The following is a 20,065-nucleotide window of genomic DNA, read 5'->3' as shown; positions in this document are numbered from 1 at the left end:
AGGTACAAGACACCACAATCGTCGAGCAAATCGTCATTGTGTTGGTGTTTGACTACTGTTATTAATAATAACAAATTATATTTCGCCTTTGGCTACAGTTATTAATAACAAATGAGTACCTCTGTGCAGATATGGAAGGTTTTAGTCCCTCTAATGCATATCATGGGATCAGACCTCAAATTTTCTAAAAATAACGTATTCTCAATATTACCGTTTTTGCATTTTTGGGTATTTGTTCAATTTTGTTGGTCAATTTTGTTTTGTGTTGAATTTATTTATTCATTTATTTTAACATACATTTTAAATAATCAAAATATATAATATTATTAAAAAAACATATATCTATTTATTATAGAGTTTTAATGAGTGGGCTTAATGGTTAACATGTGTTTTCTCCTAAGAGCTTATAGGTTCAAAACCAGAGCGGGTAGAGTATGTATGCCTTCATAGACTTAGCAGTCCAATTGTTGGGCGAAAGTGGGTACCTTGTCCCATAAACAAGGGGGTCTCATTTGTTGGGCGAAGGTGGGTCCCTTGTCCCACAAACGAGGGGGTCTCATACACCAATTTAATGTTTTGTTTGTCATACACCAATTTGGTGTCTCACTTAGTGCGTGACCTTAAAATTAGATAATAATAATAATACTTTTTATCTGAAGTTTTATGCAAAATTATAATATTAATTTTATTTATACTTTATCTTTGAATTCTACTTTGTATTTTGATGATAATTAGATTCTCTATTGAGGGTCATCAAGTGTCATGAACTCCATGTGAGTGCCTTGATATGGGTGTGAATGAGTTAAGAAGGGATATAATATACTTTTAGGATGGTATGGTTGTGTGCTAGATGAAGGGGTTCACTCAAATAGTTGCTTGCTAGGTGAAGGGGTTCATTCAAATGGTCGCCTACGTGGTGAGTTATTGCGAGGTTTGATCCAGTATAAGGATTGAATTGCAAGAGGCCTTGGAAGGAAAGCCCAACTTACAATCCACCTTCAATCCCGCACTTAAAATCATTATGGTAGAGTTTACAAAGATTAGGAGAATCATTAACCAAGGTGGTGGGTGAAGCCAAAGACTTGGATCAAACTTGCACTTAAAATAACTATGACGAAGTTTACAGAGATTAGGAGAATCATTAACCAAGGTGGTGGGTGAAGCCAAAGATTTGTGTTGACAATATGAATTTGATGCAAGAGCATTCTTCAAGGTTTATAAGACCTAGGAGTCTTATCACGCATTTACTAAAGGGAGTGGGTTCCCTTAATTATTTATTTATTTTCCTAAGTTTATTTTGAGTTTTAAAGAGATTGGAACGTAATTTGATTAGTAGGGAATATCTTGTGAGTTGTAGAGATCTCAGGAATGAATGAGTAATCCTAGGAAGAACGAGGATTTTAGGGATTTGAAATATCTAATTTAGGATTTTGTTGAGGGAAAAATGGAGTTGAAAAGATACTTTAGTAGAAAGTGAGAGAATTGTGAGATCAGAACTAAAATGGTTCATGAATCCTTTACTTTTATATATTGTAAGCTTTAGAAACATTTAAGAGGTTTTTTTCAATAAGAGTTCTTCCTTTTGGGAAGAGAATTGGAGGTTAGCTATAGGTTAGAAAGAGTAGTAGAGGGATTTTATGGAAAAGAACTAAAACAGTGGAATGTGATGGTTTCCTTTGTAAATATTTTATAAATACCAAAACAGTGTGGATTTGTATATATCTGTGTGACAATCGGGGTTTCTTCTCTTGAATAGTTGAATTTGTGCACTGATAGCGAGAGTCTGTGATTATTAATTTCCTAATTGGTATCTTGTTGTATCTCTGTAATTTATACGCATGAATGGTCAAATTCCAAAGGTTTTAGATTCCCCGTGGAATGATTGAACTTTTGTTCCTTATGTTTTGAACTCACACGATTCTATGTTTGTTATGTTTTGATTATGTAATAATCCTTTTGGTGATAGAGGTTTATGTTGGTAACTACCCTTGGCTTGGTGGTTGGATGTTTTGTAAACTCATGTCTGGTTATTGATTAGCCGCAAAGGAATAATCGTGACAGTCTAAAATCTGGCAGATTGAAGATAATCGACAGAAATTGTGTGAATTCGGAGGAGTATTGTGGTTGCAGAGTGCAAACTGGAGTCAAGGTAAAAGTGGCGGATGAGAAAGAAATTTGGCAGACTGCTAAAATTGACAGAAATCGCGGGGAAGCGATGATCATCCGATCAGAGGAGATGGACGCATATCATGTCATAATATGCAAGCATGTTAACATTTTAAACAAACGCAATGTGGTTATTAAAAAGAGTTTAAGGTTCAGAGTGATCAAGCTGTTTGTTTAATGGGTGGTCGGACGCACATCGCTTTCGAAAGTGCACATAGGTTAACGTTAGAAATGGACGCAATAAGGTTTTATACAATGGGATTAAAACCTCATTGAGTTCCGGCCATCAAGACCGTTCATTGGTTGATTGATCGGACGATAATCACGCATGAACATGTGTGTGGTTAACGAACCTGTTGTGACACGATATGTTATCAAAGAGGATTAAATTTCATTTGAATTCAGGTCATACAAGTCAAATAATCATTTCATTCCGTCTGTGTTTAAGCATATTGCATGCGAGAGGAGTCACAGATTGTGTGAACTGCGATATGGAAAAGGATTTTTGTCAAGGAAACCATGGGTCACTGCAACGAAAGCATCTCGCGATAAAAATTAACCATACAATGGGGCCATAACCCACAGGTCGAGAAAGATGCGGCTTTGCTGCATCATTTTTGGTATCAGAGCTAGACTAATGCTCTATGGAGTTTGTTCAGAGATTGAATTTTATTCCCAGCAGGTATATAATTTGCATTATAATGGATCTGATATAGAGGGAGAACAGGACACAATGATTCATGCATAGAGGAAACCTGAGATGTTGCAGACAATGAGGACTTCAACATTTCATCAAAGACAGATTGTGGAAAAGATTTGAGAAAGACAGAATCAGGTAGAGGTTGTGCAGGTTTTAAAATTTCAATGATATATATGAGAATGCAAAGTAACAACAGATGTTCCAGCAAGTAGCTATGACAAAGAAGCGAATGAAGAAATTGCAGCAAATGAAGTGAATATGGATGTACTCAGCAAGAAAAGAAATTTAGTTGAAAGAAGAACTGAAGTGTAGACAGTGAAAAGAAAAGCAGCATGTGTATTTCCCAAGCCAGTGAAAGGTTAAAGAGATAGATCATTTGAATATCTCTTAGGTATGAGTTATATTTTGATGTCGGTTTCATTTGAATTGTTTTATAGGGAAGAGAGTGATAGCAGCAACACACAGTAGTAGACTGTGTAAAGAAAGAGAGGAGTTGTGTTAGTGGCAGTGAACCTAAATATTCCAGCTAAAAGTTGGACAGGGAGGATAGTTAAAGTGTTCTCAAGAGAGGTGAGTTGAGGATATAAGCCTAAAGAGAGCAGAAGAGAGTGCTCAAGAGGTTCCAGAGATAGAGAACCAGTGTTTACCAAAAGACCAAGTCCAGAGAGGGGATTGGTGAGGTAAATGACAGCAGGGAGGACTTGTTGTTGCAAGAGGCTTAGTGCAGCTCATAGTGAGTGAGGAACTCATAGAGTGAGATGAGAAAATGACTACTGATAGTCATAGCAGGGGTTCAGAGAGAAGCCACAACAGAAGAAAGAAAGGTGCCAAGGCAAATGGCATATGGAAGCAGTTGACTGATGAAGAATATGAGAGGGAGAAGGCTGAGATAATAGTCCATCTTGAAGTACTGATGGAACTATTACAGAGGAATGAGAAAGACCAAAGGTATGGTTGGACTATGAAAAGAAAGAAAATAAAATGGAAGCTGCTGCAGAGACAGATAAAGAGGAGAATGTACATCAGATTAAGTGAGGAACTCAGAGCAGCTGAGTTAGAGGTGAAAGATAGCTATTGTAGACTTGAGCAAGAGGTTTACCTTGTTGAGGAAGGAATCATTGATGATTTTCTGAACTATTGGACAAGTTCGAATCAACAGAGAGATGTAATGATTGAGACATCAAAGAAAGAGGAGCCTAGTGTTTTTGAAACTAATGATTTGTGTATGTATGCAGGTAGTGAACAACCTTTAGAAGATATGTTTATGCAGGTTGCTGAAGAAATGAAGCTGTTAGAAGAGATGGTTGTAATAGAACAGTTTTTAATTGAACATGTGTTCAAAGACACTAAAGATGGACAATTGTTGAAGACTAACATGGAAGTTGAAGATGATGAGTCCAGTAAGACTTGGCAAAAAGATGGCAGACAATCTGAAGACAAAAGAAAATTGCAGATTGCAAAAGGAGAAGTAGAAAAGAGGTATGAAGATAACCTTATGACAGGAGCAAACAAGAGTATATGTGCAGTACAAACACTTGAGGTAATGGGATTATCTCTTCAATTTTTATTCAAAAATTATGAACCTATATTGATAGTTAATGGGCAAGAAATTGTCTTGGGAGGATATAATGAAGCATTAATGGAAAGGACTCTTATTAAATATTGCACTATGGAAGATGACAAAACAAAAATTTATAAGGAGAATTCAGTCCAAGGAGGTACAGTTAATCCATTAAAGGTTGTGAAGAAGAAAGGAAAAGAGGACAATCAGGAACTTAAAGAGAGGTTGATAGAGATTGATGCACAACAAAAAATTGAAGACAATGTTATTTGTACAAATTGCAAAAAGAGTAAGGGTGAATGTAATCAACAACTTGGAAAGAGACAGGCAATCTCAGAGGATGAAGGCAAGGATGCTTTCGTGAACTATGCATTTGCAGTAAGCAGCAAAGGAGTTCAGTGGAATGTGATATTCATGGTGTTGACAGTAATTTTTACTGTTGTAAAAGGGACTTTACAGTGGAATGGAAAATTTGTTGTATATGGTGATTTTGCTTCCTGTATAGGAACAAAGAGAACTTTAGGTTCTAAAATCAGAGATTGGTAGATTTTGATTGAAAAGAAAGAGGAATGGAAAAGGAAACTTAGTGGCTTACAGATTTGTAAGGAAGAAACACGAAGAATGAAAAGGAGTGTGAAAGGAAGGAAGGCCAAAGAGAAGAGCAGAGAACATAATTCAGAAATTAGACAACATTCAGGGCAAAGTAAAAACAAAGAAGACTATTTCAAAATAAGACAATATGGAGGAGGATATGACAAGTTTGACATGTCATATGTGCATCAAGAGGATGACAAATCAGAGAAATTATGGAGCAGAATTAATGGAACATGTAATGTATTTTCTGATTTTGAATTATTAATTGTTGAATGTGGTTTTCAGGATGAAGGACAAATTGCTCTTGGAGATATGTTTATTTGTGCAAACATGAAGGAGTATGTAAGTTCCAGAATTGCAGAAAAACAGTTTTCCTTATGGACACAAGAAGATGGGAGAAAGCAACTAGTTGGCTCAAAAGCTTGGAATAGAGGAAGGAGAGTTGGCATAGCTCTTAAACAAGTCATTGCAGAAGAGAAAGAAGATTGCAAAAGATGTGAAATTACAGTCCATGAACAAATTTTGTTTTTGATACAAAGAAGATTTGAATGTCAAGAGTCTATCTTGAGTTTGCAATTGGAAAATTGGGTGAACAGTTCAGTTAAATTTAATATGAATATGGAGACAATTGAACAAGGTTCAATAACTAAATTATTTGCAGCTGGTGGACAATATGTGGTTGAAAGGTTATATGTTCTTGTATCAAACAAGAACCAATCTTCTTTTGAAATTGAGAGGGTTCTACTCAAGCTATTGGATAGGTGGATGATGAAAACTACAAAGGTGATGAGCATGAGAAATTGTCAAAGTCAGCAAGTCAAGGAAAGATGGAAGGATATACAGGACAACATAAAGGAAATGGTTTATAGACAAAAGAAGATGCTGGTGATTGAGTCAGAAATCAGAATATACAGTCAGGTACAAGACAATGGAAAATACATAAAGTTGGAGCTCAATTCTATTGAGATGATGACAAGACAGCAACAGACAAAGGAGCAAAAATTTATGTTGTTTGAGGAGTTGTTTATGCAGGATATCAGCATCAAAACACTATGCAGTGGAGATGCTCATGACAGCAGAGCACAAGGACATCCACAATACAGAGTTTGGCATCCAGGAGAAGGAGAGGATGCAGCAAAAACACCTGCAATTGGAAAAGGTCAGACAACCAATTGGAAGATGAAATCTGATGAAGTTTACAACAGAGGAAGTGGGAAGACTCATGAACAGGAGTCCATGAATTATTTCAACCTGGGGAGTCTGATGCAGGAGCATTCTTCAAGGTTTATAAGACCTAGGAGTCTTATCACACATTTACTAAAGGGAGTGGGTTCCCTTAATTATTTATTTATTTTCCTAAGTTTATTTTGAGTTTCAAAGAGATTGGGATTTAATTTGATTTTTAGGGAATATCTCATGAGTTGTAGAGATTTGAGGAATGAATGAGTAATCCTAGGAAGGTTGAGGATTTTAGGGATTTGAAATATTTAATTTAGGATTTTGTTGAGGGAAAAATGGAGTTGAAAAGATACTTTAGGAGAAAGTGAGAGAATTGTGGGATCAGAACTGAAATGGTTCATGAATCCTTTTCTTTTATATATTGTAAGCTTTAGAAACATTCAAGAGGTTTTTTTCAATAAAGAGTTCTTCCTTTTGGGAAGAGAATTGGAGGTTAGCTATAGGTTAGAAAGAGTAGTAGAGGGATTTTATGGAAAAGAACTGAAACAGTCGAATGTGATGGTTTCCTTTGTAAATATTTTATAAATACCAAAACAATGTGGATTTGTATATATCTGTGTGACAATCGGGGTTTCTTCTCTTAAATAGTTGAATTTGTGCACTGGTAGCAAGAGTCTGTGATTATTAATTTCCTAATTGGTATCTTGCTGCATCTCTATAATTTATACACATGAATGGTCAAATTCTGGAGGTTTTAGATTCCCTGTGAAATGATTGAACCTGTGTTCCTTATGTTTCGAACTCACATGATTCTGTGTTTGTTATGTTTTGATTCTGTAATAATCCTTTTGGTGATAGAGGTTTATGCTAGTAACTACCCTTGGCTTGGTGGTTGGATGTTCTGTAAACTCATGTCTGGTTATTGATTAGCCGTAAAGGAATAATCGTGACAGTCTAAAATCTGGCGGATTGAAGATAATCGACAGAAATTGTGTGAATTCGGAGGAGTATTGTGGCCGCAGAGTGCAGACTGGAGTCAAGGTAAAAGTGGCAGATGAGAAAGAAATTTGGCAGACTGCTAAAATTGACAAAAATCATGAAGAAGCGGTGATCGTTCGATCAGAGGAGATTGACGCATATCGCGTCAGAACATGCAAGCACGTTAACATTTTAAATGGATGCGATGTGGTTATTAAAAAGAGTTTAAGGTTCAAAGTGATTAGGTCATTTGTTTAATGGGTGATCGAATGCATATCGCTTCTGAAAGTGCGTGCAGGTTAACGTTAGAAATGGATGCGATAAGTTTTTATACAACGGGATTAAAACCTCATTGAGTTCTGGCCATCAAGACCATTCATTGGTTGATTGATCGGACAATAATCGCACATGAACATGTGCATGGGTTAATGAACCTGTTGTGACCCGATATGTTATCAAAGAGGATTAAATTTCATTTGAATTCTAGTCATACAAGTCAAATGATCATTTCATTTCGGTTGTGTTTAAGCATATTGCATGTGAGAGGAGTCACATGATTGTGTGAACTACGATATTGATAAGGATTTTTGTGAAGGAAACCATGGGCCACCCCAACGAAAGCATCTCACGATAAAAATTAACCATACAATGGGCCCATAAACCACAGGTCGAGAAAGATGCAGCTTTGCTGCATCGGAATTGGTGACTTACTCACTGGAAGCTATGGTATGACTAGTTGTTTATGAGCTTTCCATTAATTGAGCATTGGGTTATTTTCTTGATGTGGAGTTTCAAGTAGCAATGTTCGTGGTCTTTGGTTTACCTCTCCCTATATTTAAAAGTGAATATTCACATACTAGAATTCATTGGAACAAGGTCCAGGCTCCATGTGGGATTATGCTTTGATGAAGTATACCCCCTAGATGGTAGTCTCTAGGCATGAAGGTGTTCATTAGAATGGTTTTGTGCTAGATGAATGGGTTCAGTCGAATGGTTGCTTACTAGGTGAAGGGTTTCATTCAAATGGTCACAAGCTTGGTGAGTTCTTGTGAGGTTTGATCCATTATGAGGATTGAATTGTAATAGGCCCTGGAAGGAAAACCCAACTTACAATCCGCCTTCAAACCCACACTTAAAATAATTATGGTGAAGTTTATAGAGATTAGGAGAATCATGAACTAGGTGGTGGGTGAAGCCAAAGATTTGGGTTGGCTATATGAATTGGTCACTTACTCACTGGAAGTTATGGTATGACTGGTTGTTTATAAGCTTTCCATTAATTTTCTATCTTCCAAGTGTTTATCCTCTCCAAATTTATTGGTTCTTTTATTAGTGTTTCCTTATCTCTAAGTTGTGGGCGATTCTAAGCATTGGGTTATGGGCTTGATGTGGAGTTTCAAGTAACAATGCCCATACTCTTTGGTTTACCTCCGACTCTCTATTTAAAAGTTTTTACTCACATACTAGAATTCATTGGAACAAGGTCTAGGCTCCATGTGGGATTATGATTCAATGTGGTGGTAATCACTTTGTCTCTAGTTAATGTTTTTTAGGTTTACCAATTTTCCTTTTAAGTTTCTAGCCATGTTTTATCAATCGTTGGATTTTCTTCCTATTGCTTGGTCTCTTGCTGGTTATTGGCTTGGTATTTCTATTTTCTCCTTAGTCCCTCTCCTTCATTGGGGTAGTCGCATAGGTCTATGCATTTTATTTGGAATTTATTGAAGTTTTTCAAGTGGTTTGTCAAACTAGAGAACTGGGTCTCGATTCCTTGAATTGAGCTAGGTTTTTTCCTCCTATGTGTTTCATTCTCTTACTCTTGTCTCTTTTCTTATTCAATTTTATTTTATGGGTTCTTTCCTTTAGCATGACATTTCAAGTTCTTGTTTTTGTACCCTTTTCTCTATTTTCCCTTTTAGTATGGTGCATCACATAGTATCATCTAGTCGTAGAGGAGGTAGAAGGTGCATAACCACCCCTCAAATCCGTCTCAAAACACAAAAAACTTTGACCTTCAACCTCTCAGCCTCAGGCTCAGGCTATTGTTCATTGCTCCATGGCTTGTTTCATGGGAGTTATTCCAAAAGAAGTTCGCAAAACTATATTAGAGGTTAAGGAGGAGGTTCATTACAACCACAAATTCATTCCATATTATCATGTTGATAGGGAAATGACGAATTGGATTCCCACTTCAACCCAATCATGCCAAACTTCTTACATGCAAATTATCAATTTTATTGACATATAGAAACTCTTATGGGTAGGGCTCTCATAAAACGATTAAATACACATCAATAAATTTTAGTGTGCATTATAGAGATGATGGAAGTGAAGAAGTTAGACAAGAAGGTTTATGTTCTAGCCAAGAGGCTGGCAAACCTTACATTCACCCCATATGAAGATGATAGTGATCCTCCTCCATCAACCCAAGTGGACTTCCTACATGATGATATGCTTAGGTGAGCCACGCTTTATGTTATGGTTTTATGTTGTGACATTGTTTTAGTGATGGCAGTGAGTTTTTGGCAAAGCATTTCTGTTAGTTTTCTTCACAGTTTAAATAATAAAATTGTGCTCAATATGTAATGTATAAATTTTGAATTTTGACTATTGGTCTAGTTTCCAAAGTGGTAGACCAATAGCACATGAAAAAATACTATGCACTTCTTTTTAAAATTAATATCCAATGCCCCTTTCTCACACTCCAATTTATGCCAAAAAAAAAATTAAATCAACTAGTGTCATGTTATTAAATTCATTGTCTTCACTTATTTTATTAATAATTTGTTAATAAAATTAGTTTTAAAATCTAAATTTAAATTAAAAAATAATAGCATGAGTGATAGCTAGTTTTCTGAAATTACATTCACCAAAAATATATATATATATATATAAATTAACTTACAATCATTTAAATTTATAAAAATATATTAGATATACATTTAAATTTTAAATTTATATAAAATATGAAATCATTAAATAATATTTTTATTTTTTCATTTATTAAAAAATAATTTTATGAAAATAATTAAATAAAATGTAAAATACAAAATATAGGTCATTCATTATCCGCCACATTGTACCCAATACAAAATTTTGGGAGCTTTGAATACGCATTTGCTACATAAATATAAATATAATGTTAAGTGTAAAGGTTTTAGTAATATTCAACATATGAGAGCCATCATTTCTCGTTTGACCACCTTCGCATCGGTGTACTGGAAAGTTAATGAGTGATAATTGTTGCTTCACGTGATGCGAAAAGTTTAAGAATTTTCCCAACAGGACACCATTATAGGTAGTAGTTGGTACATAAAATGATATTTTTGACTTAATTATGTTATGGTCGTAGGTTTACTTACTTTAATGTATTAAAAAATAAAAAAAATAAATATAAATTAAGATTATTACTAAGTAATGGAAAAAAATATATGTTTTTTAATTAAAAATATCTATATTGTTTATTATTAATGCTATATATTATTATTATTATTAGGTGATTGAAATAAATTATATTTTTAATTAAAAAAATTTACTTTGCTTATTATTAGTAAGGAAATTTAACTTAATATAATAATAATCCCATATTATATTATTATAATTATATAGTTCGTTAAGGATTTCATGAAGTCTAATATGTCCTATTAAATTATTTTAAAAGTGAGAAGAATGTTAAATTATTTCAAAAGTGAGAAAAATATAGTGTATGTTGAAGGTGGATATAATGTATATATTAAATTATTTCATTGAATTGCGCTCTTCTATGAATCGTGCAATGTGAATGGATTGAAGACGACTGCTATCGGCATTGATGTCGAATCTCATCCGTGAATCGGGCGAACTTATCATCAGAGCAATTTTCCAACCCAACCCAACCCCGGTATCGCTACTCCTCCGGTATGCAAGTATATAAAAGATTGTATTGAGTAAATCGATTAGCCGGAGCTGGGCTCGGAATAGGTACGTCTTTGACTACTGAATCCTCTCGTTTTCAGTGTCCGTTGCCTCCCAATTCATGAGAAGAATATTAAATTATTTCATAATATAGTGTAGGTTGAAGGGTGGATATAATGTATATATTAAATTCAAATTATAATGTATGTTATTAATGTATGGATTTATTTGATAAGATAAGGTATGGTTATTAATGTATGGATTTATATTAAGTAAGGTGGATATTTTAATTTGATTTGTCAAATTTTAAGAGGCATTAAATTTTTTGAGGCACAAATATTTTAAGAGTAAAATAATTTGAGAAAAGATTTGTACTTCAATGGATTTCATTCATCTTTATGTTTAACATGTCTAAAGTTAAGATGGATTTATGAAGGTTCAATCAACAGTGGTCTCAAAATCGTACTACAAAAAATTCAATAGATTTTTTTTGTCATCGGTAACCTAAATAGTACTATCAATAATGTCTTTTCAAAAGTTACATGACAAATAAGGTACCATCAATAAATTTGTTATGTGTCATCTCTAACCTAAATAGTACTATCAATAATGTCATTTCAAAAGTTACAAGAAGTATAAGGTACATATTGGTATGCGTCATCTATAACCTAAATAGTACTGTCAATAATGTCATTTCAAAAGTTACATGAGGAATAAGGTTAATAGCGATCAAGGAATAGAATGCATACAATTAATATGAAGCAAATTACATAATGATGTTCTCAATCTATATTCTTGAAAGTTTATTATAGTAACATATGAACCTTTCCTATCTTTTGATATTAATCATATGAGAAATGAGATTCAAAATGGTGAGCATTCAAGCCTTTAACTTAACATGTTGTACTAAAGGTTGTATCCTACTTTACTTTCTTTTCAATAATAATAGTTGTTTTATTCCAACATACTGCACAAACCAATGAAATCAATTTTATCCATTGTACAAATATTGAAATCAATGCCGTATCAAATGCAATAAAAAACTTGCTAAAATTTTATTAATTTTACAAACATTGAAATATGTGCCATATAATGAAATCATCATAAAACATTGAAAACAAGTTTTCATCTAGTATACAAATACCAAGATACACTAAGAACAATGCAACAAACAACTTAGTCAATTGTACAAAAACTCAAGTCCATATGGATACCAACGATACAAACACTAAAACCAATGCACTATCAATTTCAAGCATTGTACATCTCAACATTAACCACATAGGCATCTTTGTTGGTCTCTAATTTTTATATTACTTATTTTTTTAATTTATGAAATAAATGCACTAAATCATTCTTCACAATATCATCACTAAAATCAATACATTGATAAAAAAGAATAAAAAAATATCAAACCAAGAGCTCTTACCCATTTTCACCAAAGGATTAATTTCCAATGATTCTTCCATCTTCATAGGAGTGATCTACACATAAATAGTACCAACAAGGGAGTTACAATTTTCTCCTTTACTCACCCTAATACTAAAGGTAATGTTATCTCTAAAATATAAGCTACCCTTCAACCTCTTTAGTGTACTTACAATGAATTCATTACATTAATCATATTAGATTGTATAAGCCATTTAGAAAATTTTGCTCTAGGATATGATTAATTTTCTTTATACGTTATGTGAAATTAAATGTTTCGATATATATTTACATCTCAATTTCTAGTTTGCTATTTTTTTTGCTTAAGAAATTTCTCTAATCTTATACACTCACATTTCCAGTAACTAGTGCACCTCTAAAAATATTTCCAATAGTTAAATTTGGTGATTGTCAAATGTCATTAGTCATATACGAGGCGAAAATCTTTAAAATTCTTCAAAGATGTAAATATCCATTGTAAGACATGTAACTGTATATTGAATATTATATAAGAATTGATATGAGATGATTACAAATTAGAATGAAGGCTTGCTTATATACCCTAGGGAGTTGCCATTTCATGAATGGTCTTATCTCTAAGACATGCCTCTTCATTGCTAACTAACTAACCATTAGATAATTAATTATTATTTATTATTTTTAATATGAATTATATTCATAACATTGTCTCTCTCTTCAAGAAGTTTTTCCCTCAAATCTTATTGAGAATATCTTCTCATCTCTGAACTTTGATCTTCGTTGATACAAGATGATATGATGCTCTAAGTGATAGAAAAAAATTTCATACTGAGAACGAATCGAACCATCCTAACTTAATTTTATGTGGAATCTTTTGATCTCTGGAAATTTGTGATTAATAGTTATCATAGGAATGGATTCTGCAAACTTTAGTATTCTTGGGAACATAAATTTGTCATTTATGTTATGAGTGATAATGGTACATAGATTGATTGGCAAGTCTGCTCTTGTAATTCAGATGTCGATAAATAGTTATCCTGATTGAACTTTCCCTTATCATGTTAGCGGTTGTTTCATGATTTCCTTCAGGCGTTGTTGTTGAGTTGGCTATTGAATCATCACTTGGAATGTCTATGTTTGAACTGAAACTTCTGCATGTGTCTTCACTTCAGTAGGTTTATCCTTTGCTTGAGTTACGATTTTGACTAGATCAGTATTTGTTTCTTTATCTGCAACTGGGATTAAAACGACTGGAGACTTTGATATTAATTCTTGAAGTTGTTCTAATTTGTCATTTGGTGATTTCGTGTCACTTTTATGCTTCTTTATTTGCGTAAGTAAGGCTTGGTTATGATTCCTTAGACGTGAAAGTTCACCATTTTCTGAATCATTGACTTTGTCCTTATTATCTTTCTCTTTATCTTTTAAATTTTTTATTTGCTCTAATAATTTTTTATTAAGGTTTTTAGGCACAAATTTTCTTTTTGTTTTTCTAATAGATTCTCCTTTAGTTCCTTATCAAAAATTTCATTTTCTTGTTTTAGTCTTTGTTTCTTAACCTTGGACCTTTTTTATTTGTGAAAGTAATTTCTCATTGTGTTCCCTTATATGCCAAATTTATTCGTTGCTTTCTGTTGATTTTTCATGAAACTGATCTTCGAGATCTTTATTTTTTTCTAATGCTTCATTCTTTTGTTGAAGCTTTGCAATTTCTTCGTTTAATCTTTTTATTTGTGTCTGAGTATTACCTTGATATTCTTCCAAAGTAAACAACCTTTGACATTTTGGACAAGGTATTGTGTGATTTTTAAAAATCGACAAATATTGATCTTCTGTTGGACAAAATGGACATCTTGTCCAAATTGTAGAGCTATGTATGGAATCTATAGTTTCTTTGTTCATCTTTGAATTAGACTACATTTATTTTTTTTCTTCAAAAATGGACTTCTTTTGTGTTCATCGATGAGCTTTGTGTTTAATGATAACCCCTTTTTCTTTAGTGAATTTGAACACATTTATGGATTCTAAAAAAAAAATCCATATCTTTTATTTTTATTTTTACTTTTTACTTATAATATTTTTATTTTTGGTTTTAGTTTTATTCTCAACATTTTTTTTCTTAAACTCTCTTCTTCTTTTTTTATAATTTTTTGTTAACTTTCTTTTTCTTTTTTTACTTTATTTTGTTTATTTATTTATTTTTATAAACTTTTGTTTCTCTATATATATTTATAATTTTTCTTTTCTTTTCTTTTTGAAAAGTTACAACCCTAGTGAAACGTGGCTATTCACGTCTTTGGGGTATAATATAAAATATATGTCTACTTATGTGCCTTTGACTTAGTTAATTTTCTCCACTTAAAAAGTCAAACTTAGCATTCACATAAAGGGATTTTGTATTCCTTTTGTTCTTCTTTTACCTTCAAAATACCATGGGAAATTACAATGGGTTGCTAAAACCACAAGCTTGTCAACCACTTAATGAAGAATCAAGTTAAACTTATCTACTCTTCCTTCTCTTACGTATAGTTTTACAGATATTTAGAAATATTCCCTTTTGACGTTATCATGAACTTTTATCAATAATGTAGAACCTTTTTATATATATGAATGTTCTCCTTCAAAATTTACATCGGACTATTTTTTTTTACTAGAATCATTGAAATGTCAACGACCAAAGGCCTTATTATTAATTAATTAATTTTTTTAAATATTTTATTTTATAATTAATTTTCATATATATATATGTGTGTGTGTGTGTGTGTGTGTGTGAGGGGGGGGGGGGGCAATGGCTTAATAAAAAATGGAGAAACTCCAACTCGTGTAGAAAAACGTGTGTGTGGGGGGGGGGGGGGGGGCAATGGCTTAATAAAAAATGGAGAAACTCCAACTCGTGTAGAAAAACGCTTTAGTTGTGACGACAAGTTAATGGCCAAAGGTTGGGATCGAAGAACATGGCTCTGATACCAATGCAACGACTAAAAGTCGTATATGCAACAAAAATATTTAAAATACTTCAAAGATGTAAATGTCCATTGTAAGACATGTAACTATATATTGAATATTGTATAAGAATTGATGTGAGATGATTACAAATGAGAATGAGGGCTTGCTTATATACCCTAGGAAGCTACCCTTTCATGAATGGTCATGTCTCTAAGACATGCCTCTTCATTACTAACTAACTAACCATTAGTTAATTAATTATTATTGTATTTATATTTATATTTATTATTTTTATATGGATTATATTCATAACAAAAATAGATATTTGATTCAACCAAACTAGATCTCAACCACATGGATTATTTAACTTAAATATTGATTAAAGTACAAAACATTGTCAGAATTATTTAACTTAACTATTGATTAAAGTACAAAACATTGCCAAATACATATAAAACATAATTTTTTTAGGGCCACTTCACATTGCTAATAAATTTAAATTATTGATGGACGTTATTTCTTGTTAAGTTCACTATCTAGTCTAGGTTATAGAGTTTTGTTTGTATTTCATGTTTGATTTGTGTTACATTATTTCCAAGGTCTATTGCTCATAATTTTCATTTTAGTCATTGACTTATTGTTTCCATGTCCATCGATCAACCAAAGATTTATGCTTTCTTACTTTCCATTTTTTTAAATAGGTTGGGGTCATGGACTTTTTTAGGTTTTAGATTGCTCCTTTCGTCATTTCCTAAATGAATGCATTGAATTATTTTCACTATATCATAATTAAAATCAGACATTGATTAAGAATAGTAATTAAAAAGTAAGAAGGATGGTCATGGACATCTTCACTAGAGAATTAATGGCCAAGCTTCTTTCATCCTCACAAATTTACACATCAATCTCACAAATTAGGGAGCTACACTTGTCTCCCTCACTATCCCTAAGGATAAAATGACACTATTACCCCTAAATCCTAAATGGCCTTCCAACCTTTTACCATACTTTCAATAATTTCATTATGTTAACTTCATACTTTTAATAGTTTCCCGGAAGGTGCCATCATAGATAAAATGCATGTTAAAATCATAGATGAAGGTACAAATGGAAGTTGTTAATAGAATATATATTATAAGAAGTTCTTATTGAGAAAAAAATATAATTGCAAATATAAGTTTGCACAACACTTCCCCAAGGGTTAGCTCAATTGGTTGAGTCTCAATTGTTAAAGTACCTTTGTTATTGAGAGGTCACGAGTTAAATTCCCTCGACACTCTTGCGGTTAGGCTTAATGGTTGAGCCAACATGAAGTGATCACTTTGTGTGGATCTACCTAGTATAAATATTATGTGGACGTAGCGATCACCAATCTTTGGAGTTGGTTAACCACATAGAAAAAAATAAGTTTGCACAACAACAACGAATAAATTATTATAATTGTAAAGGAAAGTTATGAAGAATTCTATTGCACAATCATATTTCAATCTTGTAATGATCAAATTGTTCGAGCCTTATGGATACTTTCCTGAGCAAGATGTTTACAAGCAATTCACTCACTATTCTCTGATAAAAATATGGTCAAAATAAAAACATGTATTTTGTCTTGCTAACCATTATCCAAATCTACCATAAGAAGAGTCATATCCAACATCACTCACATTCACTCCATAAACATACCCTCATATTTTCCAACACCTTTTTATAATGTAATAATCTAAATGTAGCTGTTTGAAGAGAACCCTCCAAAGGTCTTGGTCGTTTAGAAGTTGCATTTAGTGGTAGTTTTGATACATATTTCAAGAAGTTGTGCTTCAAAATCACCTTTTTTTCAAAGGTAGTTTTTCGACATCTTGAATTTTCTTAGTTATAAAGTATCAACATCTTTTCTTTAATTGTTACATTTTTAATTTATTTTTTTTATGTTTATTTTTCAATGACATTTTTTCTACTTTTTTCTTTGTTCCAATTTTCCTTTTTTTCTTAACTTAAAAAATTACAATATTAAATCTTTTAAGAATAATTCATCAGGAACAATATCTAATAAGGTTTTGTAAATGGTGTATCAGTCTATCTGGGCTTGATTGTGTGGAACACTCCATAGTTAATCACACTTAAGCCAAAGGAGTCTTGGGATATGTGACTCCCTAGGAAGTATTAGTTACAAGGTGCAAGCATTGAAGGTGATGATTGTTGTTATGTAATTCTTTTTTATAGTTTCATTTCCATTTTTTTCATCCCTATGGGCATCACCTGATATGAAACATGCTAAGTGGGTTACTCAAAATCATGAGAAATTTGTTAGTTGCAATTAATACACATGGATATCGATCATATATTATTGACTTGGTCTATACAAATAATCCCAAAAATGATACCTCATGTTTTGGACTGCTTAGATAAAAGAATGAAGGGAGCTCTTACTGAATAATTCAAAAGGCACAATACTTGCTAAATTTTTGGTAAATGGGGTAGCAAGCTAATTGGGCTCGATTGTGAGGAAAACTCTATAGTTAAGCACATTTGATCGAAAGGAGTCTTGGGATGGGGTAGCCTTTGAAGAAGTCTTGGTTATTGGGTGCAAGCTACAAAGGTGAATTTTTTTGTTAATGTGTTCATTTTGCTAGGTTCAATGCTACTCCTTCATCCCTTTGAGTATCATCCAAAATAATGTGTGCTATCCAAAATCATGATAAATTGGTCAAATGCAACTAACACTCATGGATATGGGTCATTAACCCCTTATTGCTTAAATAAAAGAGTGAATGGAGCTATAATAAATAACTCATACAACACAATATTTGATAAGGTTTTACAAATGGGGTGGCAATCTAAGTGGGCTTAACTATAGGGAAAACTCCATAGTTAAGTGTTATTGATATAGAAGAGTCTTGGGATGGGTGAGCTCCTGTGAAGTCTTGATTATCAAGTGCAAACTACACATGTGATAATTGATGCTATGGGATTCATTTTCCTAGTTTCAATCCCACTTTATTTTCAATATTAATAATTGTTGTATTCCAACATAATTCACAAAACAATGAAATAAATGTAGTAAAGGGAATTTTATCCATTGTACAGACTTTGAAATCAATGCTAGTATCAAATGCAACAAAAAACTTGGAAAAAAATATTAATTTTACAAACATTGAAATATGTGCAATATAATGAAATCAATCATACGAAGCATTGAAAGCAATTTTTCATAGTGTACAAATACCAAAATCAATGCACTATACTAAGAGTAATGCAACAAACAACTTAGTCCATTGTACAAGCACTCAATTCGATGTTGATATCCACAGTACAAACACTAAATCAATGCACTATCAATTTCATGCGTTGTACATCTAGCCATTAACCACATAGGTATCTTTGTTGGTTTCCAAGTTTTATATTGCTCAATTTCTAATTTATGAAATCAATGCACAAAATCATTCTTCACTATATCATCACTAAAATCAATGCATTAATAAAAAAGAGTAATAAAAGGAAAAATGAGGGTTGTTAGGCATTTTCACAAGAAGGATTAATGTCCAAGGCTTCTTCCATCTTCATAGGAGTGATTTACACATAGATATTACCAACTAGGGAGCTACACTTGTCTCCTTTAGTCTCCCTATTGCTATGTTAATATTATTTATAAAATATAAGCTACCCTTCAACCCCTTTAGTGTACTTACAATGATTTCATTACATTAATCATATTAAATTTTGCAGGCCTTTTACAAAATGTTGCTCTTGGATATGACTAATTTTCCTTAAATATATCATGTGAAATTAAATGTTTCTATACTAATCATAGCATGCCTGCCTCAAACCATCATACCAATCATAGCATGCGCATGGAAATCAATGCACACTATTGGGTACCAATGTCCCACAATGGCCCTACTCCTGAAGTGCTTTACCAACATATTGTTGCTTGTTCGAATTTCTTTCACTGCTGCTACTAATTCTTGCAATAGGTTTCAATCACCCAATTAGGCATTTTTGTGCTTGCTGTACCAAGAGCATAACTTCCATTATATTAAAATAAATTGAAATAACTTCAAATCATACCTCATTGGTAGCTCGTCAATAAGGTACACTTGCAATCCTATTTACTTCCTGTCACAACAATTCAAGCTAGCATCATTGACCAAATCATCATCTATAAATATATCACATCAGGTTAGCTCAAAGCACAACCATCATAGATCAAAATCATAAATCACATGTAACCATCTTAAACCAGAATCATAATTCACATGCATAATAAAACTGAAATAAAATGTTGATACTTATCCTATACTCAATCCTTAGCTTCTACCTTTTTCTTTATTCTGTACACACTCTGGATCGGTTTCCACACTCGACAAACACCTAGTGCCTTCTCCTCAACCATGTTCACATACACATAGTGTGCATCACACACATACAACCACACAAAACATACAACGCCATGCAATACATGCACCTATACCTGACATACAACACATACACCTACACCCAGTGTACAACACAACACAATACATACATCTACATATGGTGTACACTACAATATAATACATACACCTACACACTGTAGGTTTTAACCCCGTACATAAATTACCTGCATATGAATTCTAAGAACTAAAAATAAACAATGCAAGAGCATA

At 32.8% G+C, this 20,065-nt stretch overlaps 1 pseudogene; it reads left to right on the top strand.

Annotated features, from left to right (window-relative positions):
• The first annotated feature begins 5,048 nt into the window (after positions 1-5,048).
• Positions 5,049-20,065, top strand: part of LOC149187198 (E3 ubiquitin-protein ligase UPL7-like) — a 67,137-nt pseudogene continuing 52,120 nt past the window's right edge.

Source organism: Pinus tabuliformis, chromosome 3_1 (assembly GCF_031772625.1).
Source record: "Pinus tabuliformis cultivar Carrire ecotype Pingquan chromosome 3_1, CPIR1, whole genome shotgun sequence".
Taxonomy (NCBI): Eukaryota; Viridiplantae; Streptophyta; class Pinopsida; order Pinales; family Pinaceae; genus Pinus; species Pinus tabuliformis.
This window is presented reverse-complemented; position numbering and strand designations above follow the sequence as displayed.